The sequence below is a fragment of the Hippoglossus stenolepis genome, chromosome 7 (assembly GCF_022539355.2).
Source record: "Hippoglossus stenolepis isolate QCI-W04-F060 chromosome 7, HSTE1.2, whole genome shotgun sequence".
NCBI classification, from domain to species: Eukaryota; Metazoa; Chordata; class Actinopteri; order Pleuronectiformes; family Pleuronectidae; genus Hippoglossus; species Hippoglossus stenolepis.
In genome coordinates, this window is record NC_061489.1 from 22901612 (window position 1) to 22924091 (window position 22480).

At 42.9% G+C, this 22480-nt stretch overlaps 1 protein-coding gene across 5 annotated transcripts in view; it reads right to left on the reverse strand.

The window, feature by feature from the left end:
* The window catches only part of si:dkey-237h12.3 (teneurin-3), a 153102-nt gene that overhangs the window by 110159 nt on the left and 20463 nt on the right, over positions 1-22480 (reverse strand). The window contains exon 1 of one of the 5 annotated variants that reach the window (XM_035161646.2): positions 4126-4403. The exons of the other annotated variants lie outside the window; for them this stretch is intronic. The gene's annotated coding sequence lies outside the window, so the exon portion shown is untranslated. Of the gene's footprint in view, positions 1-4125; positions 4404-22480 lie in introns of those variants that run through there. 5 annotated transcript variants of the gene reach the window in all.

Below are 22480 nucleotides of genomic sequence, written 5' to 3' on the forward strand. Positions count from 1 at the left end.
ACTTATTTTTGAGGGGGTGAAGACTTGAACTGGTCTGTGAGGGACCAGTGATGGTCAACACTGAATTTGCTTTCCAGACCCGGGGGCGGGTTTTCTAATAAATTCATAAATCTGCAAAACCACAAAATATGCAGTTTATGCCCGTGTCCATGCAGTAGGATAAAAAGAAAAAGGATAAAAAGTAAATGTATGTTAATTCATGTGCACACATGGGTACATACACACGTAAGTATTTATAAGTATATACATATATGCATATCTGCTTACAGACGTATCTACTCTCACTTACAAAAAACACGTTGAACTTTTCACTCCACTGCATCAATCGGAAAGCTGTATGAGCTAATTCAGACTTTAAAATATTTACATACAACATACAATACTTATTTTAGTGTTTCAAGTTGTTTAACATGTATATAGTCACCACAGTCCACGATGTTATAGATTAAATTACACAACTTTACTATCAATATATATAAAAGAAGTTTAATCAACTTCACCTCAAACACATACAACTGTGCAATACTATTAATCAATAAACATTTATAATCTGAAACAATAATTCAATATTATAACATGTGAGGCCTCATGTTATAATATTGTAGTTTGATTTGTGCTTGAGATAGTTTTTGCCAATAAGCAGGACCTTTACTTGTAAATGAGTATTTATTACAGTGCGGCATTGCTACTTTCTTGTAAATGAATAATGTAATATAGATATAGATAATATAGATAAATGTAATGCAGTTTTAATAACAGTTGGTATTTTCAAGTCTGTGGCCACTGGAACACTGTTGTAAGTGAAGCCATCCAAAGTGCTTTGCTTTAACTTATTACAAAGTTAATGTTCATTGCACAGTGTAATGGGTTTAGAATAATGACACCATTGGCGATTAGATTGGTTCCCTATGTGACTCACTATCATTATTTAATTCTGTCAATTCCGCCACCAGGACATTGTGTTACCAGAACAGGAAGAAAATAGCACTCATTGTTTTCTCTGGCAGCGATCGGAGGCTTTCCCCGGGTACTAGAAATAGAAGACGAAAGGTGGATCAACTGCATACATTAGAAACTACATGATAAAATAAAAAGAGCCCTGTTTCGCCCAACAAGGCAAAGACATAGAGTGATAGAAACCTGAGACAGGCACAGACTCGATGGATTGAGTTGTACTCCACCTCTATCATCGCACTGAAAATGGCTCACAGCTCAAAACGGTTTGGGAGCTTAGAGCCACAATCAGCCGCACTCTGTGCATCCCAGCCATCGAGATGACACATTACAGGAAACCTGCCATCAGCCTGAATTTCCCCGTGTTTGACAAGGTGAAGAAGATCCAGTGCAACAGCAAAGTGAAGTGTTTGTTTAAAGGACGCCGAGCGACCGACTCCCCGGCTGCACAGTCGCACTATGATAACAAGTTAACTTCAGTCAATCACAATCGCGGCTTTAATTACCCCGAAAGTTAAGTTCAGGAATTGTGTTTATATCTCAAATGTTATAATTCCAAACAATCTATTAATTTTCAAATTGATTTTTTTTCCCCCCATTGTAATTATGTTTCATATTTTAATTAACTTCTCCCAATAGACACTGGTACAGGCTTAAAGGTGGGCTGATTTCTCATCCACAATATGTGACTGAGTTTTAATTAAAAACAAGGGTTCAGTGTCTCCCAGATGACATCACTCTGTGGACAATTTCACACTCACATGCTCCTCAAAAAACCCTATTAAGATTATTTCAGATGTGGATATGAAGATAATGTGAAATAGAAAAAAATATTGTCACCTGTCTCTGCTGTGGAGGCGGGTTCAGAGAATCAGCGACCTGCTAATCTAACAGGTGAATGTGTACACAGATTGTACTGCGTGTACATATGTATACATTCAGGTAGATTACAGTATGTGTGTGTATACATGATTCATTTGATTAAATATGTAAACACAAAGATTTCCTGGTTCTTGTTTCCACATGTTTGCCCTGTGGGTGTTTTCTTAGTCGTTATGTAGAGAATGCGATGATTAGTGAACTAATAGGATATTGAGTGACTTCTTTCTGATGTTTATTATTGGGAAATAAACCTGCTGACATGGTTCATACCCAGACACGAGTCCAGCATAACATGTACTCCGAGGTCCACAAGGAGAGATCGAGCCCCGTCCAATGAGCAGATGAGCAGCCCTCATTCAGACATTACATAAATTAAGCAACAGTTCACCCTTTCATGACATAAATTATGGAACGATTGATCGCAGAAACCACATCATAATGCTCAGAAGCCTTTTCTTGGCAAAGGCTCCCGTCGGTGCCGAAAGACCTGACGTGTGTTTGCCAGTAAGACTTAAGAGGAGACTGGCAGAGCTGCCTGGTGAAACATGAGATAAGAAAATTAAAATAAAAATTGCCCAGACCCCAACTGTTAATGCGAATGCCGAGCAGCTTTGGTCCATCGAGAAAACCATGAATCAAAGAGCGAGCCCGTGCACACTATTGATAGTCCATCAGGCCATTATGATTTATGATGCCGGAGTCATTAATGCAATTCTGATTGCACATTTACTAAATGCCACCATTAAAACTTTACCTCTCCTCGAGGATGCACCACCACTCAGCATGTATGGAGGTACATTCGCCTCCTGCCTCCAGGGACGCAAACCCACTTTTTCAATGTAATTACCACTGACACATATAAAGATGGCTGGATCACAATATACCCACCTCCTCAGCAGCACGCCCCCACCCCCTCAATTACCCCCCTGCACGCTGCTGCACAGGCAAAACACATGTAGCCAAAAGTCAGCAACAGCAAAAACCCCACCGGCACCACGAGGCTGCGGCTTTAAAATACAACACAACTGATGGATGTTAAAAAGAGCAAATACATGCATAATCGAAATTAATCATTTCCTGCTTATAAATAAAGCAAAAAATATACCTCCCCTGCTCAGTGCTGCACCTCATGGGCCTGCAGAGTAAGACGTTGTGATGCCTGGTGTGGTGCAATGCTCGGGGAGGGAAGGCTCCTTGCCTTTAGCTGCTTGTATCCACCTGTCACCTGTGAATGTATGTGGGGATGCCACAGTGTGACCCGTCGCAGCACTCAGCCACTCGGCTCTGCCTACGTCGGCCACCACTCACTACACACACCAATTACTCCTTGTCTTTGTAGCCATTGGTCTGCTAAGCACTTCAATCCATCTCTGTCTGCGAGGGCCGTGACGTCAAAGCCGAAATGATTAATCAAAGGCAAGTCAACACACAAAAAGCAACACCATGGGTTCGTCCGTTTGCATACATTACCCAGAATCCTTCATGGGTGTCATGTTGAGACAATGAATGTGTGAGGAATTCTAAAAGCAGCAGCAGCAGCAGCAGTTCCTTTTTTGGAGCATGAGCCAAGAAATACAACTACAATGTGTTATCCTTCTGATGCGGTTTAGAAAGCTCTAGGCGATATACTCTAATATTGTATTTCATGCAATATAAAAAAAAAAACCTTTTCCTCCATTTGTTCCTCATAATCAGGCAGTGCCTCCGACGATGTGTGAGAAATATAATCATGAGAACTTGTGTGTTCATGCAAAATAGCAATGAATTCCAACACAAAACCGCTCATTAAAGAGGTTTTTAGGACACTGTGAAAACATCTTGACCCTGATCTAGTCCAACAATGTGCTTCCGGTAATTCCTCAGTGCAAATAAACCCCCAAATACCTGCAGGACATGTAGTTTTTGGGACAAATGCAAGACACTGTGTTATCAATCTACACGTGTTAGGCTGCAGTACCATTTTAACCACACAGCACACAACGCCCCCTCATAAGAAGAAGAAGATCCAAGAGGGGATTGGAAGGAATACAAAAGACTGTAGATTTCTGCAGTAACAATAAGGCCTGTGGCTGACAGAAGAGCCGAACACAGCCCTGGTAATGCATTAAACATTATTTCGCCACATCCAAGTTGTTGACAGATGCAGTACGTGTGTGCAACTCCAGATTTAATGTCCAGCACGAAAAAAACCACACTGATAAAAATGCAGTGGAATCAGACACAGATATGAATCTGGGTTAATTTCCCCCGGCTCGTTATGACAGGATGACAAAGAAGTTGGTGTGTTACCTCAAAGAAGGCGTGTAGCAATCCCCCCACTGAGGCTCTACTGTATCAAGGTCCACTTCTCAGGCTGCGATGCTGCTTTGTACTGGATTTACAAACGCTCCGGATTCCCCTCCTCTCTCCTCTGCTGCCACACCAGCCGCACGCTGCACGAGAACACTACAGCACCGACACATGGACGGCACTCAAACGATGTCAAAAGGGTTAAAACCTAGTGGACCGGAAAGTCACACCAGCGACGTTCTACTTGCCAGCTATACGGCTGCCGCACTCACCGCCAGCTCTTCACCACCTCCTCCTCCTCCTCCTCCTTTTTTTCCCCTGCTCCTTTTTTCTTTTTTCTTTTTTTTAAACTCACCCTATCTCACGGGCTTCTCCCCCTCCTCCTCCTCCTCCTCCTCGTGCGAGATGGTAGACGAAAGGCGCTGGGCGATTTGCACCACTCTATCATGGATCGTGTTACACTGTCTGGCTGTAGCGGCGGTCACACATGATAGGCTAGAGGAGCTTCGCGAGTGTGTGTTTACCCCTTAAAAAGAAGTAGTGGGAGAAGAGGGGAGGAGGAGGAGGAGGAGAGGGAGGGAGGCAGAGGTAGGCTGCCTCCCTTAAAAACACCCCCCCAAAAAAAACCTGGAGTGGTCTCCAGAAAAGATTATCGAGCTGTAGGTGACGGGGCTTTGACGTAGGACCTTGATGTGGATTCACGAGACGGTCGCTGAGTAGCTGTAAGTGCCACTTTTAAACGGCTCTCCTTCAGTTTGACGTTTGATTAATCACATGTGAGGCTTTATCTTTGTTTTGCTCACACGCGCACACCGAAGACCCTTTGTCTGCCTCACGCATTTAATGTTTCGTGACGTGTAAAGCTCGTTAAAAAACAGTGGTCGTGCAGATGCGATAAAAACAGCCACAGATCCAAGAAATATGTAAAAAAAAATCTTCCATTGAAAATGTTCCTGTCACATGCTGATGTTTTGATCACAGTTGAGTTTGAACACCAATAATTATGCCAGTCGATGTTTTGATCTCATCTCTCGCTGGCTAGTCTCAAAGTTGTTTATTTACTTTTGACAACATCCTTTAAGGGAGGAATGAAATATATCTGTTTATGAAAGATGCGATGAGAAAAATTGTTTATTCAGTCAATTTGAAATGCTGTTGTCCTCATTAGCTTATAACAGAATTACCTCCTATAGCCTAAATACAAGGGTCATATTTAGTTCACAGTTCCAATATGTATCCCTGATATAGATATATATATATATATATATAATCTGCTGCTATCAGGGAAATATTTAGGTCGCGTAGTTTCCCTGAGCTTGATTGCATTATACCGTCTCCATCAAATATAAATGTGTACACTGATTGATTGATTAATAGAATATCAGCAATTGGTGTGTCCATTACTTTTTCTATTTGCCTGGCCCGAAAGAAAAAGATTAGCCTCTTGCTTTCCCGCGAAACAGACAATCTAAGTCGCTTCCAGTTCTGCACATTTAGTCAAACTCTGCCCTCTATTAGCGACTCAAACACCTGTCTAGACTTCGTTCTTCCAGAGGGAACCGAGACGAGTCGGGAGCAAGTAACTTTCTCAGTTACACGTTACAGACGTGGGTAAAGTTAATTTAAAGCAGAAACTTTCTTTTAAAAAACTAAAAAAAATACTAGGTCAACTTAACTTGACTAAGTTTCCTCATAGCATTACTGACTGCAGCTTTAACTGGTACCCTCGGCATTTAATTTTACATTTCCATAAAGTTGGGGGACTCACAATAGGACGATTAATTAAATAATGATCAAAACCTGAAGCAACAAAGATCTAGATATCTGGCATTGCTCAACCATAACAAATACTGGATCCTACACTCTTTCTTCAGACCCTCCCTCCTGTCCAAACCCCCAACCTCCTGTTTGTGACACAGAAAAAGCTGTTTTCACAGATAGCGAAGACGTGCACATTCGCGACTGCCACTTTTAACCACAGCGAATGTGGATCAGGTGAGTTGCTGAACATCTGGGCTGATGGTTCCAGCTGATATGCTGGAGGGTAAATGAAATCCTCTGTTCTCTCAACTGAACCGGAAAATAATGGTGCACTCTGGCCCCAGTGGCAAAGTCATAAAGGGACTTCTAATGCACATGTATTAACTATAGTGACCTTGATGACCTTGTTTCACCTTCAAGATGAAATGATTCAATTGTGTCTATTACGTAAAAACTGCAGGTTATTCATGAAATTATACTGGATTTAAAACTCATTGTGTATATTTATATCTATATGAACAAACTTACTTCTCTATGAATAGTGTAGCTTGTGTAATTCTCCTATTGGTAATAAAATCTGCACTTGCAGCTCCTCTGCCTGTCTGTCCTGTGAAGAGGTTCAGGTTGCCTCCAGGTATGAAATGTGCTATACAAATAAAATGTTCTTGCTTTTCATTGACAAAATTCCGGCTGCACCTTTTCCTTTATACTGTACTGCACATGCTGTTTCTGTCTATCTACAGAAATGTGTTTATCTGAGGAAAACTGATCTTTAATTTTTGAATAAACACCTGTCAAACCAAACAATATGTAGTAAAAAATAAAAGCCTGTGTAAAACCGCTGTTGACGTAAATGTATCCACTCTGGTCTCATAAAGTCTAATAAATCGTGCAGTGCGGCAGTGCATCGTATCTTATTGCCAAATCAATGAGGCATTTCATTTCTATAATTTATCCCGCATCACTCGGTAACACTCGGCTTTCCGTAATGAGCAACAACTAAAACAGGACCGATAAGGCGTCTTTGAAGGTGGACATCAAAAGTGACGCCTCTGGGGTTGAGAACAAGGCGGTGAATTCTTTGACATTTTCCCCAGCGCTGCCGCACACCGACTCAAAGCGCTCGGTCACGCCTGTGGGCTCAAGTGGGGGGGAATATGCTACAAGTGTGGACTGTGCTGCCTGTAATCCAGGAGTGTCCCAGTTCCGTTCGGCTTGAGTGAAACCTCGTATCGAGTGGCCCAAATTATTATGTTCATCATCCGTCCTGAAGAGACGGCGTTCGAGAACCAGTGTAGGACAGGCTATTTTAAGACGGAAGCATTTCTGCATTAGTCACTTTTAAAACACCTCAGAGATTATGTCAATTTGTATTCTTTAGGGAACAACGATCGGCCTCGTTATGAGTCCCACTGGGTGCTCCACGGTGAGGTGGTCGAATTAAAAGTAGACACAGTCACATGGGCGAGTTAGGGCGTCATCCACGATATCCCAATGCAAGACAAATGTCCGTTTAGGAGATTTCCCTGTGTTCTTAATGATAACGTCAACAGAGCCACAACAAAAAAAAACACAATTCAGTATTTGAACATGTCTTGTGCCATGTTGTTTGTAATGGTCAGCCGGGCACAATGGGAATACAGTGTACGGTGTGGATGTGTGCAGAAGGCTTGTTAGAGCCCAGTAATTGGGGCCGGAAGAGTAAGCAGTGGCAGCTGAAGAGGCAGTGGGCTTGGTTTGGGTTCGTTCGGGGAATAAATATCAATCTGCTGGAATACCTGCCTTTGGACAGTCACTCGTCTGCTCTTATCCGTCCTCTGTCGGAGCGGGATTACTCCAAAAGCCGCCCTGGATACAGAAACACCTTCAGCCAAGTGGCTAATTTTCACTACAGCACTGTGTACAAACAAAGAGGGCGGGAGAAAGAGAGGGAAAAAATGGTTTCTCGCAACTGGCAAGGATGCTGCAGTAAATTTCAGCTGGGTAAACAATATGGGAAACGGGCCAGGACCGTCTTCTCATAATATGCTTAATTCTTCACAGCTAATGGGGGAAAATGGACTCTTATTTCCACTGAAGAGCCGTTGCTAAAAAGGCGGCTATTCAGCCCACTTTCAGTTTTGACATGCCAAAGCTGTCTGAGGTGCTGAGTTACTGGGGAGTGGGATGTGGGCGGGGGGGCGTTAGGTCTCGTTGCTCTCCTTGTGCTCCATGGTCTCAGTCCAGCTGGCCTTTAGAATATGGATTATGTGGTGCCGCAGCCAGGCTCTCGCTCCATGGGGGGGCCGGACTGGGTGCCCAGCTTCAGTGGACTCCCCACCGAGACCCCTGGGTGAGAGGACGCCGAGAGCCCCCTTGGTTCTCAAGGCTGGATCATTGAGAATGCAGCCGATGCTTCCCACACCAGCACCACACGTCAATGTGTGAAAGAAAACTAGCAAAATAAAGAAAAAGAAGAAGAAGACACTGAAAAGGGGGGATGGTGAGTAGGTCGGAGGAGGGAGGGGACCGCGGCATCGACGACGAAGCAGAAGCTACGACTGTGATTGTGGCAGAGCGGCGACACATGCATCACTGCCAAACACAATGCCTGCTCTGTCTGCCGAAAAAAAGAAAGGGGTAAAAAATAGAAAAAGAATCACAGAGTGCAGCTGTGCAGCAGATTTACCTTTCAGAAAAAAGTCTGGGGTGATAATAAGTATCCAAATGACAGCTCTGTGCCGCTGCATCCCCGACTAAAGTTAACCAGAGGTCCTAATGTCGCGTACTAGCGGCAGACACAAAGGTCTGAGCAGCGGGGAGCCGACGCAGCTAGCACAGCATGGCTAAATGGGGCAGGTGATTTCCCATCTCCTCCACTGCCCTCAAGGCACAGCCAATCACTGCTGGGGAAAAGTGGCGCCCCAGCCTGCGAGCCACGCAGCCGGTGAGTGGAAGGGCTAGAGAGGGAGCAGGAGTCTATCTGGGACCATGCATTATTCACATGCACCGCTACGGCACTAAGACCTCCACAAAGGAAAGGCCTCGGGTTCCATCAGTGCCGACTTGTTTCCAATCTATTATTGATGGCAACACTACACCCTATACTTTTCCCTGATTTACTGGATTCTATCATTGTTTCTATAATAAAGGCTATTTCCAGTAAAGTCTGAGCAAATGAGTGGAATATTTCCAAGCCCGGTGCCAGCGGGGGCTTCTTGGCTTTAGTTTAAAAAAAAAAAAAAAAACACCTAAATATGCACAATATTCTCACGGTGTGCACAGTGGAAGCTTCCAGCGTGTGTGTCCTCGCCCTTAATACGGAGCCGAACCTGCGCGTCGTGCTAATCATCCATCATGTCAAAGGTAGGCTTCCATGCAAAATTAACTTCAGTGTGGAGACCTCCAGTTAGACCTAAGTGAAATAAATGAGCTATCCAATTACCACATTATGATCACATGTAGCCGCCGTAAAAAATAAAAAGAAAGAAAGTGCACCGACAAAAAAAAATCCCCCATCAGCAGCTCCCAATTACCTAATGGTGACTGTATGCTAATGTTTGAAGCCATAAAGTTCCCCCAAAAATTATTATTATTTCAAGCCAGTGCCCATTTACAGCATGTTGTCATCCATTCTTTTAGTTTTATGTCTGGAGGGCACAGGACGCAGACTGAACTCCGGCAACACAGACGCAGAGCCGTCATTACAGCTGCCGTCGCTGTGATTAGAGCCCTCGTGTGAATGCGTTTCATCTTGCACTGTGAAATGGGCCAAGAACTTTTTAAAGGAGTAATGTGATGAAGCGATGGGGTAAAGCTGGTCATCAGATATGAAATGATACACTATCAGTATGTATATTTATAGTCATTGCATTCCCGCACAAAAGCCAAATTATCCTTTATGTTAAGATTCCTATCGAAATATGTTAAGAAGGCGCCGGCTCTTGGACTCGGAGGCGGTTGCCGTGGATTTCGTGGCGGTGTCGACATTATTACCGCGCACACATCAAAGATTTCCCCCGAATCTCTGCAGGAAACACAATCAATCTGCTCAGTATGCGCGGCTGTGACAGTGGGCCATCTCTCCCTTTGAGGATGTCGACTCATTTGACCGATGTGCAGTCGATCCACCAGATTGTGGCTAATCATCATTACCAGCTGCTTAAACAATGACTTTCCTTCAGCCGGCGCGGCTTCGAGAAAGGACACGAGGGATCTGACAGTTTTTTTCTTGTGGTGGCTTAACACTTGAGTCTGGATTTAAGGAATTACGGCCGACTTGGACACAACAAAATGTGCCTACTCTGATCACCCGTCCAAGTCCTCGACCACAGCCGGGCTCGCACTGAAAAATCCATCTCTGGAATTACACTGAACTCAACAGGAAGCATTGTATTTTCATTTTTTTAGAAAGGGGTGAAAGAAGGTGAAGGAATTTCATTTTGTACATTTGCCATGTGAGAATAAACGATGACGGCTGCACATTCCTAAAATGAAAATTTAAAATATGTATAATATAAAACAATAAGAGGGAAATCAGGACAGATGCAAAGAGGGCACTGGTTTACGAATTCTCCAAAAATGGACAGCGGATTATGAAAAATGACTTCTTCCTTGCAGTGCTTAAAGGTTAGGTCTCTATTACACGGAGAGCAAAATGTCAGCAGTATCCCCTGAAAGAGTGGACTGTGATATTAATGGAGAGTCCAGGGAATGGGCTTCCCCTGACTGAGTTTCCCCTCTACCAGACACATTATTCATTGAGTTGTCAGCCAGCACCTGGTGCATGCAACACTAACATCTACAAACTAAATGATGGAGAGAATATGGCCCACCCTGGTAGGCAGCCAGTGGCGGAGTCAATGTTGTCCGGCGAAGTATAATAGAGAGTAAAAGCACCGCCGCTACTGGATTATCTAAGAGCTCTTCGCCCCCACAACCGGAGTCGTCACCGAGGACGTATCAGCATAATGTTCAATTTTCCGGCTGGTACTGTACTTTCGTGTTGCTCTGAGCTACCTCGCAGATTGTGAGGATGTGGGGAGGCTGAGCAGACGAGGCTGCATGCGCCGCTTTCAAGAACTGTGGAAAAAAAAAGCTGATACACCAACTCGAATTACAACAGAGGAGACAAATTTCCTTTTATCTCGCAATCTAAAAAGCCGAGGATCTGACTTACACCCCAAAATAAACAGGGTTATGAAAAATTAAAGAAGGAAACAAGTTATCCCTGGTTTGAGTCGGTGTACGTACCAATTTCATATTTATTCCTGACCGCAAACACCCTCATCGGATTCCTAAAAGCAATCATCCAAGAATTTTCCCATGTAATCTAAGCATGTAGCATCACTTCAGACATAAATGACAAAGAACGTTGTGTGCCATGGAAATATGATAGACCCAGACAGGATGACAAGATGATTTAATATGCTACAGAGTCATCAGTCACGTAGCCACCACATTATCTAAGATGCAAAATGGCTTCTGCGTGAGGCAGACGGTGGCGGTGGATTATATGTGAGTAATATTCTTCTGCCGTGGTAAATATATTGTGTCATGCAGCAGAGGGTGGAAGAAAAATTCTCTCTCAAGCTATTTTAATGAAGTCCCAAATGTCATCCTCGCACTTCTTTCAAGAGCAAACTCGGAGAAAACTCCTCCAGAAGCCGGACCGTCCCTCAATGCGACGTCGGGCGACTTGAAAACAAGAGGCTCCAGTGAGAAGAAGAGGACAACAGCACGAGCACAGACATGGAAACCGCTCAAAGACGAGAACTAAACAGGTGGTTTGGACCCTTAAAGTCTATCTTTGTGATTGAGGGCGTTTGATGAATCGCTCAGGCAGCTGGGAGCTCCGATTGAGGGTCGGCTGAGAACGTCTTTTGTCCTGGAAAACTAGTTAAATAAAAGAATACTTCTGCCGACCCTTTGCCGAAAATTACTTTAATCATCCCCCATTTTATAATTCATTTGAAATTACCCTTTACCACGACGTCTCGACAAAAAAGGGGGCTAATAGAAAAAGCGATTTCACAGTAACACCATTATAGTGAAAAATGTCAACGTAATTCAGTGTTTTTGGTAAGTGTAGCAGGGAGCGTCAGAGGCTTGGGTTTAAATTAGAGCCAACACATTTTTCTCTCAACAATGGCGCGGAGCGGAGAGGGGAGGACGCAGGGAGGGTGGGCGTCCAATTACTGGAGGACTGTGTGTCATCTCCGCACATTCAGGCGTCTTCAACGACGTATTAAATGTATGACATGTAAGAAAACTGCAGGGCGGTAACGACTAAGAAACCAGGACCCGTTGAAGATAATGGGTTTTCACAGGGAAAAACTCAATATTGTTTCACTGTGTCCATTTGGACAAGTTGCTCTGTTGTGTCACTGTTTGCTGGCCGGTCACTTTACACCACATGAGGCCAGAGGGGATGAGCGCGGCAGCTGATCAAACTTTGTACAGTTCTGCTCTGTCTGGATGGAGATGTTGGCCAAAAGGATGAAAAAGTTTGTACGGCAAATACAACGGCAACAAAAATCAACTAAGAAATAAACAGAAATCTCTGGTTGTCGCTTGTCAAATGTCAATAATTGATTTTTCAGTCATCTATAAAAACTAAATTGAATATACTTGGAGATGGACTATTATATCAAGATGGAAAATTATTATTTATTTTAAGTTAAAAGATTGATTTTTTTGCTCCCGAGCGAAAGTTGTGGTTTTAGACTCTTCTTCATGAACAGAGAATCACTTTAGAACATTTGACAAATCTAAGGGGGGGAACAATAAACCATTTTATACATACGTATATTGATCCTTTGTTATATTGTTATTGATGATAGTGAAGATGCTGAAACACGAATGGCCGCTCATAGATCCACTACTTGGAAGTCGCTTTGGATAAAAGCGTCAGCTAAATGACACGTAATGTTAATTTAACAAAGTCAAACATCAATGAGCATACTTTGAAAATCGTTTCTTATTGTTCAGGCACATCAAAAAAACATAGAAAATTAAAATATTAAACACAGCAAAGATTTTAGCTAGGGCCAGTGCCCCCCTGCCCACACCCCTGGATCCACCCCTGCCATTGGAGAGTGCTCTTGGTTACTGCAGCTTTTATTTGTTCAGTCTGTAAATGTCTACTTTAAGTTTTTAAAGTTTTTAATGTACTGTATTATGGACGTGATGAATGAGGCTGAATCAGAATCAAGAAAATAAGAAATTAATCAGAATTAAAACTCAGTTTGCTGCGGCAGCCCCAAAAGTTTGTTAACGATGTAATAAAAAGTTTTTTTGCCAGATCAATATCGTTTGGTGGAGCTCACTGTTCCATATAGTTGTTCAACTGTGAAGGTTAATGGAACAGTAATGGATGAACAGCGGGTTTTTATAAAACATGGCGCTGCACTTGCTGTACCTTGTTTAATGTGAGCCCCTTATAGGAGGTTAGGACATTTATTTGTATGATTTTTGCAATATATTTTACATATTTATTACACCTCTGCCAGAAAGAAAATCCCTTTTGGGGCACAATAAAGTTAAAGCTGAACATTTAAAAGTAAAATATAAAAAAGGTGAGAAATAGCATAACCAACTCTAATGAAATAACATTCAGGGTAATAGGGTTTTTGTTGCCGTTTCACCGACAACACAGTTGATGTATCACCTTTGACGACAGATTGAGCGGACATATGTTCCAATGCCGATTTGCTCTGTTCACTTTGTAAAGCCATTCCTCAAAAAATCACCCAGCCTGCTCCCATCCGTTGTGAATCCCTCTCTCTCCGAGCCTCCAACCTTTCCGAGCTGCAATGCAAAGCTCCGCCGACAGCTCCTCCGGGTAATGTAGAAAAAGACAATAGGTGGAAACTGCTCTAACCTATTTGCCAAATGGTCCGTCATCTAATGCCCTGGTGCTGCTCTATTGTCTAATCCTACTGCCGAGGCCTCTAAAAGGATACATCGGCCTAATAAGATGAATGGGCTTTGACCCTGAAGCTGCTAAAAGCCAACCTGGCCAATTTATCTGAGTGACCTCTACTCTTGGCAGACACGGCCCTCACCTCTCCGAGAAGCCTTTTGGGCCGGATCGATACCGCAGCGGCGAAACAATCCAAAACAAGCAGCGTCTGGAAGTTTGCATTCAACACCTCATCGCCTTGTTATGACCCTGGATTGAGCACTCATTTGCAAAGATCAGGGATTTTTCTGTTTGTTGTTTTTTTACTTTCTTCATGCAGTATTTATTACGTTCGCGAGATGATAAAACTACAGCTGCAGGTCCAGGGTCGGATGAAACATGCTCAACGTAATTTGGGCTTAAAGTGATTTTTATTTACAGTCGCGCTTTTCAAATCAGCTCTAATCCAATCGCGTATTCTCAAGTCGCAAATGGCCGATGTTAAGCGAGATGAGCAGGGTAGAAAAAACATGTCAGGCCCTGTACTGATTCATATGTAATTTTATTATGCAAACCACAATCGTGGCTATTCCAGGACCCGGGACTGTAACATGGAGAAGTGCATTTTAAGGGGAAAATAAGATTTTGTCGACTGAATTAAGGATTCTGTTTCATGTTCTGTTTGTTGGTGTTGGGTTTTGCTCAAGCAAGATAAAAGGGCCGGATCATTTAGGTGGAGACGGTGCACGGGGAGAGGAGACCCTTTTACACGACACTATGTTTTCTTTCTTTGAGCATGAATCAGTTTACATGGTATACAATATCAATCGTTGGCCTCAAATCTATATCTGCAAAGTGCTTAGGTTTGCATGGGTGATTAGATGAATTGAACTGAGAACAGTCTGTTACTTGAGCATCCCCCCTCAAAGCCCGGATACCTAATGCCTTCCCTCTGCCTCTGAAGTGACCACAGTTTCAGGATGCTTCGCTCCGGGCCCTCGGCCAGAAAGCTTTATGTATTCTGATACCATTCATTTTTAATCAGGACCAGAATATCCTTCCAAACCCTCTCGCGAGCCGCCTTTGGCTACAAGACTTCAATTTTGCTATATTTTAATTGATTTGGCTCTTCTCCTGGTTGTCGACCGTGAGTTTGATTGTTACTGTTCCTTCATAATCCGAGGGAGAGCCGCGGCACCTCTCGTTTTCTTCCTCTTCTGTGTTTCCAGCTGCTCTCATAGCAGAATTATGCAATTTCTCAATACAGTGTGGCTACAGAAAAAAATATTGTGTGTGTTCAGCACATTTCGCCCCGGCTTTCCATTTTGACGCGCCCCAGCTCGCCTTCGCAAGGCGGCGGAAGGGTTTCCTCACATGACTGCTGAGGAGAAAGGGACGTGAGAGCAGGGGAGTATAGGAGGGGGGGGGGGTGTCTTCTTCTGTGGTATAATGAGTTTGACAATGAAAGTGACACGGCGTCCTCCCTGGACCTTGCCGTGTGCTCAATCATAACAATGGCCCACCATTTCCTCCTCTAGATACTGACCTTTCTCCCTTAAGGAAAGGAAGTGTGTGTAGGCGATGAAGTGCATGCAAGTGTGTGTGTGTGTGTGTGTGTGTGTGTGTGCGCGCGCGCGTTACTTCACTCAGCCATCACCCTCCTTCCAATCAGCCTTGAAGTCCTTCTATAGACTGTCCTTTAGCAGGGGTCCTTTTTTCCTACTGTGGGAACACTGGTCTATTTTCTTGTGTTGTGTCAACTATTTTAAGCTCGGATAACACACTTAGAAATTTTGGGAGCAGCGGCAGAATTAGGCTTAAATATATATATTTAAAAACCCGTCACCAAAACAGCTTACAAGGTGATATGATGCTGTTGGACCAGTGAGACGAGCTGCCAAGATTTCATGCAAATATCAACCAGTGAGATTATTTCAGGGCCGTTTCCCTGAAAGTTCAGAGCCCATAACTAAGGAGTGACAGAAACGGGAGTGACGTGCGGTGAAAGCCGTGAGCGTGAAGTGATGGCGCAGGGCGTCGAGGTGACCCCGCCTCCTGCCCTTCTCCATGCTCACGTCTCATCCGCAGCCTACTTACTGTATCTTCTGTGATGTGGATGTGTGTGTGTGTGTGTGTGGTTTCTACTTATCTACTTAAATAAAACATTTTAAAATAAATCTCAAAATATTGCGTCTATCAAACTCGTCCTAATGCGCCCTCAGCCACAAACGTCCCATGTCGGCACTGAGAGATTTTATAGCCATTTATTTTTTAATGCCACTTTTAATTGTTGTTTTATCTGCACGATCAAGATAATATAACATAAAAGTCTGATCAATACACTGAACCACTTGAGTAAACGTTGTACAGTGACTCAAGATGTGAACTTTAGATGATAAAATATTTTTTATTATTCTACTTAAATGGAGATTTCTTCACCTGGAAGTGTTCTTGGTATTGACCTATGAAGAGATGGAATAAAATGATTTCTTAAATCAGGAAAAAAAATATATTACATACATAAATATTTCTATATATATTTATGATTGTTATCATGTTGTCATCTTTCTTTAAACTAAAGAGCAGCCCTTACAAAATAAGGGTTTTAAATGATAAACAATTCATATTATAGCTCCTTTGGTTATTGTGCTTTCCATATATATAATAATGGAAACATCTAATAGTGCTCGACTTCTGCGCTTTACTCATCTTTTATGTATGTTTGATTATCGTGAATATTTACGGTTTAATATAAAAAGAAACATGGAATGTTTTTATGCCTTGAGTAATGTCTGCAGGACTTCCTCAGGCTGCATGCAATCTGAAAAAAAAAAGCCTGAGAGCCAAAACCCAGGATTCAAAATGTCTGTGACCCTCCCTGTCGCTGTCTATTTCAAAAATGTGACGGGCGGGGCAACATGCCTCCCCCCCACCGTGAACATTATTGAATTATTGCCTGTAAAAAAAAACTCCTGTATACGAGACGCAGCAGCTGGCGCGCAGGCTCCATTTCTGTGCACGAGCCTCCTCCGACATCGACTTCCTTCACCTTATTAACTCGGGCAAATATTCAGAATTATGTGAAACACTGAGAATAAATCGAGAACGAATCCCTTTGATTTGTGGCATTGTTCGAGCGGCGTGAAACCGCTCACATGACGAAAACTCCCTGAAATCCTGACTGAAGTCGAGTCTTTTAATGAAACATTTATTCATGTGTATGAAAGACTCAAACCCATTTTCCGCTGCCAGCGAAAAGATCCAGTGGTGTAATGTGCGGTTGAAACGTGCTCTTAATTGCCAACGTCAAAAAGGAAATTAAAAGCGGCCTAACACAATTAAAACAATATATTTTTCTATACTTTCCTCTTTATACTTAATTAAAGTATCTGAAAGTGTTTAGATGAGTGGATTCGCTTCGGTTTCACCATCAATGAACTCATTCGATTGCCTATTACCACCACAGCCTCGAATACCTGCCTCCACAATATCATGTTGTGAGTGGCTGTATTGTTTGTGTGTGTGTGTGTGTGTGTTAAACACAATTCACAGCCTGTCCCTAGAACACAGCGGTTTTTTGAGCTCGGTGTCTTGCTCAAGGACACGTAGAAAACAATGAACAAACAGACCTGTTCTAAAGCCACGGTATAGAGAGGGGGAAGGGAGAACCGACAAGCAAGCGTGACATGAGATGATCCTACGAGTGCGGCAAACAAAGCAGGGGACGCTTTTACATTCAGATGAGACAACAAAAGAAGAATCACCTTGACTTACAACTTTTTGATTGCCGACATCCAACGCTAAAGAGCGCAAAGGTCGAAGCCACGGCGCCATGACAGTGGATATAACAAATATTCCCGTGTCCCAAGATAGGGGGGGAGAGAGAGAGAGAGGAGATCGTAACGGAAGGAAGACGTGAAGGCAAATGGATGGGGGAATGGGGGCTGCCACCAGTCTGGGGACGACGTTTCCAGGAGCCAGCAGCGCTCCAGGAAAAATAAATATATTTACGCCGATATATGAAATGAAGACTGTGATGCTCATTCCCTGATCGTCCCCAAACCTCTGTCTGTCCTCACTTAACATCTGCACTTTGTGATTGTGGTTTCAAAAAAAAACACAAGATGTAATGTTTTATTCACTTTGCAGTTTAACATTTGTATTTTTTTTTTTTTTTAACCATCTCCAGCGGTGGTGGTGGACTAAAAAATAAATAACACCCACTGATGGTCCCTGATTGCCGAAGAGACACCAGACACACCTGTAATTACCAACAACACAACCGGGCCCACATGCTAATCCCGGTGTTTCTTGCATTGATATTCATAGAGTATGAAATGCCTTCCCGACTATTTCCGTATTGCATGGTAATACAATCACTCAATTAAGCCGTGTGATGAAATGAAATGAGCCATTTTCTCTCGAGGATGGTAAATAGTGGCCCTCATAATTGACAACTGCAGAGTGATTGCTAATCGTAATAACATGTCCTGCAATCTGGCAGCCTGCGAGTGATTAGACCCAGTCAAGTATATGGGCTCGGGGAGGGTTGTTGGTGTTGCTTGGCAAAAATAAAAAAAAAACGAGCGAAACTTAAGCCAGAGCGGGGGAAATGTTGATACTTGACGTTTAGGTGACAGACAATAGACGCCGGACGGAGTAAATAGCTTTTTTTACGATGCAGCTGCGTCTCTCGGAGATTAACCCAAATACTGGAGGCCTTCAGGCGATAGCTGCACACAAGTGATCCGCTCGAAACTCTCCCGGCAGCGTGTTGATGAATCGATCGCAGGAAGAACAGACGTTAATCTGAATTCATTTTAAAAGTGTTTGAAAGTCAATTTTTGTAATGCAACAACACAAAAAGGTGCAGCTGCTAAAATGTGAGAATTTGCTGCTTTTTTCTGTTTTTATGTCAAATACCTTTTGGGTTTTGGACGGAGGCCGATCATCACGAGGTCTGATCACGTGTAATTGATCGTTTTCCATGATTTTTAATAGACTAAATGATTAATGGATTCATTTAAAAAGGAAAACTAATAGGTAATTAAAACTGCAGCCCTCATTATGAATGAAAAAAAAATCCCAGTGCACCATATCCAAATTATATAGTTGACAACATACCTTCCATCAAGCTTGAATAATAATCACACATAAGCATCTTTTGAACATCTCTCTGTGTTTTTTACATCTATGTTGTCAACTCTCATCTTTGCATGAAAGGGACCTGGTAGCTTCAAGAAAATCTGTTTTTGCCATATTAATATGCAAATTTATACAGCGAGACACTCCAAAGTCTAATCAGATCATCCACTCTGCGGGGGGGCATCTGTGGTGTGAGCAGAAACTTTTCCACCATGTGCTGCTGTCGTGTTAATGTGTTGACAGGAATTTGTCAGCACCCAAAGACGAACGGACGAATCCCCGAGTGGTCAGTTTGTCGTTCGCTCGGGTGAAGCTTCGAAATGTCACCGACCTTTGCTCCTCCGGGGCTTCACGAGCGGCACGCCGAAATAGAAATCTTCCTCATGACACCGATGAGCCCAACACCTGCTCGCACCTTTGGCACGTCAGCGCCGTATTCCACGTCCCCCCACCCCGTCACCCCCGAGCACTAACAATGTGAGCACTTAAACTGGAGACGGCGCCAAGCGAGCAGGGGAAGTGATGACAATAAATGACGGCAATCAAAGCGTGCCTCCTCTTTTGACGAGACATGAGACACCTTCCCGCCTCCCGTTAGCAAATGATGAAAATGTTTTCTCAGCCCTGTTTGGCGTGTTCTTCACAAAAAAACATCACAGATGGCCGGCCCTTTTGACCAAACGGGGAGGGGGGGGGGGAACCCCTCTCTGATGTTATTTATTCTTTTTTGTGGTCTGCTTGTGCCATATTGAATTATGAAAGCGGCGAGGGAGGATTTCTGCCTGCTACGATCAATACGCTGATTCCACTGTCACAATACAAGGCGCAGATCTGAGACAGGAGTTTGACAGATGGCGTGCCACCTTCGTCAGCGTGACGTCCCGTGTGCGCGCCCCGTCCCTGCGTGTGTGTGTGTGTGTGTGTGTGTGTGTGTGTGTGTGTAAACGTCTGTACTTTTGCTTGCTTTTTCATATCTTAGCGAGATAAAGTGCGAGAAGCAAAGTGAGAGCGTGTTCACGTGTGTGTGTGCGTGAGGGCAGACGAGAGGGAGAGGCGCCGAGCGAGAGAACAGGAACACATGCACACAGCGACGCATGTTAGAGGGTGTCTGATACGCTTTCATACTCCCACCCAAAAAGCCTTTGGTGCTTGCTGTGCTACAGCACACTCTGCTGTGACTCCTCGACTGATTTAATTAACCTTTTACTGGCACCGCTCACACAATGAATCTGCGAGCTATAAAATGGAGACCTCTCACTCGGACAAATTATTTTCTGATACATGTCCTCGTAAGCAGTCCCGGACGCCGACGTGCCAGTGGAGCGAACACGGCGCTGAAACATACCAACACAGGCCGTCCACCAGGGCGGGAAAACATCCATTTTTTATTTTTCCACCCCCCTCAGAAATGATTTAAGACGGAAGGTGCAGGCCGGAGCGAGTGATGCCTCCTCACAAAGGATGACAGGCGTTGCAGGAGAAGTCTCTCTCTCCCACACAGAGGTCAGCGGGTGTCGAGCCTCTCCCACTAACAATAAACCCCATGTGTGACGGTTTATACAGACGAGGGGAGCTGTCACGAGGTGCTGCAGTGCTGTAGCTGCAGCACCTAACAAGTCAGCGCTGGGTTTTTCACACCCTATTAGGAATACAACTCAACTGGGCCATGCTATGTTTCTGCTCCGTGCAGTCATTCATGTTTTATGAGGGGAATAATATTGATTCTGGAGTGAGCGCAGTCAACATTAGAAAAAAAGATATTTCTCTGTTTCTCTTGTGTGTTCACCTTTATGCAGCAGCTATACATTGACCTACTTTATGAATATTTATACAAAAGCAACAACTGAGGCTAAACTGTAATCATTTAATATTAAAAACATTGAAGTGCTTTGCAGTAAAGCGATAGCAGCAGGCAGGTAACTGCCCACAGAGGGCTACATTTTCTACATTTACAAATTGATTTTTTTATTTTATTTTTTAAATGAGGACATTATCTGTTCACGCTTAAAAACTATTGTTTTCTATGTTTGCTCCTCTCAGGCAGCACAGCACCAACAAGGATGCTTTGAGTGTTGGCATTTTTTGACTATAGGTATATTAAATTATGACAGTTTGACAAATATACATTCCATCTAAGTTGAATTTGACAAAAACAGTAAAAAGGGAATGGTTTCCAAAATAACAAATAAAAAATATATGCACATATTTCAACTTTTCCTTTTGCATCCAGGGACATCAAGTGACCCATATTCTAACCCCATGCAAATCCAGTGATGGAATGTTTTTTAAATCATTTCCAGCACAAATAAAGCTTTGGTGGTCACCTCGAAAAAACCAATTTCATATTTTGTGTTTGAATAGCAGTTTTTTCTTCTGTATGAGCATTTCTTTCAATCGCAAAACAAAATACGTGAAATAAAGGTACTTTTATCAATTTAAAATCACATCATACATTTCAAGGCACTTCTCAAAAGGTCGAGATTTGACCACATTAAAGAGAAACGCTGCAATTCCCACAAAAAAATCGAATTTTAAAACTTTAAAACAACCATTTGCATCTTCTCCATTCCGTGCACTAATTTATAAGGATGCAAATCACAGTGGTTCATGTGTTGCACAGAATAAAGTTCCCATGGGGTTTACATTTTCTGTTTTTGCAGCATCAACCCCCTTAAAAAGAAAAAAATATTAGAAAAAATACTGAATTATATATGTAATGATTTGATTTTCTGTACTAATCTCCAGCAACTGAAAAAAGGCAAAGCAAGGCAATGTTATTTTATAAAGCCCCTTTCATACACAGTGGTAGATTCACTGGGCTGTGCAGGGACATTCAAAAGCAACACAGAGATAAAATTAAGAGGAACCAACTTAAAATCTGAAAGTCTAAAACAATTTTCAAGCAAAGTCAAGGTTGAAAAAGAGTATAATACAAGAGGTGAAAAAATAAAAGAGGTTAAAGAAATAAAAAAAGGATAATTCTGTTTTAAAATCTAAAAATAAAAAAATAAAATAGCTGGAACTATGTAGAATAATAAAATGAAAATATAATAAATGGTATATGACCTTGTAAAATTGCTTGGTTATATGCACTAAAAATTGAAATGTGCCTGAAAGCTGCTCCTCCCTGTTTAGGTTTTACCCTGAGCAGCTCCAGCAGACCACTCCCCCCCATGTGACCTCAGAGGTGTCCCAAGGTCATACTGGACACGTCTGTGATGTATTTGGGAGCAGCTCCATTAAGAGATTTAAAAATGAGCTTTAAAACACTTTAAAGTCAGTCCTGTGGCTCACTGGCAGCCAGCGGATAAGAACAAGTATTTTTACATGTGGTTAAAACTCTCGCAGCTGAATTTTGCCTGAGTCATAAGGGCCTGATTGTCTTTTATTTCGGAAGCTCCTGTGTAAAGTCCTCTGTAGCAGTCGGGGACAAAGTTAAGAGATTTCCCAGCGCTGTTTAAAGCTCACTTTTGTATCACCTCGGCTGCTGAGTGCAAACATTTCTTTTTTTATCAGGGTGCCACTTACTGCGAGGTTACACTTCAAGTTCCAACACTTTACAGCTGC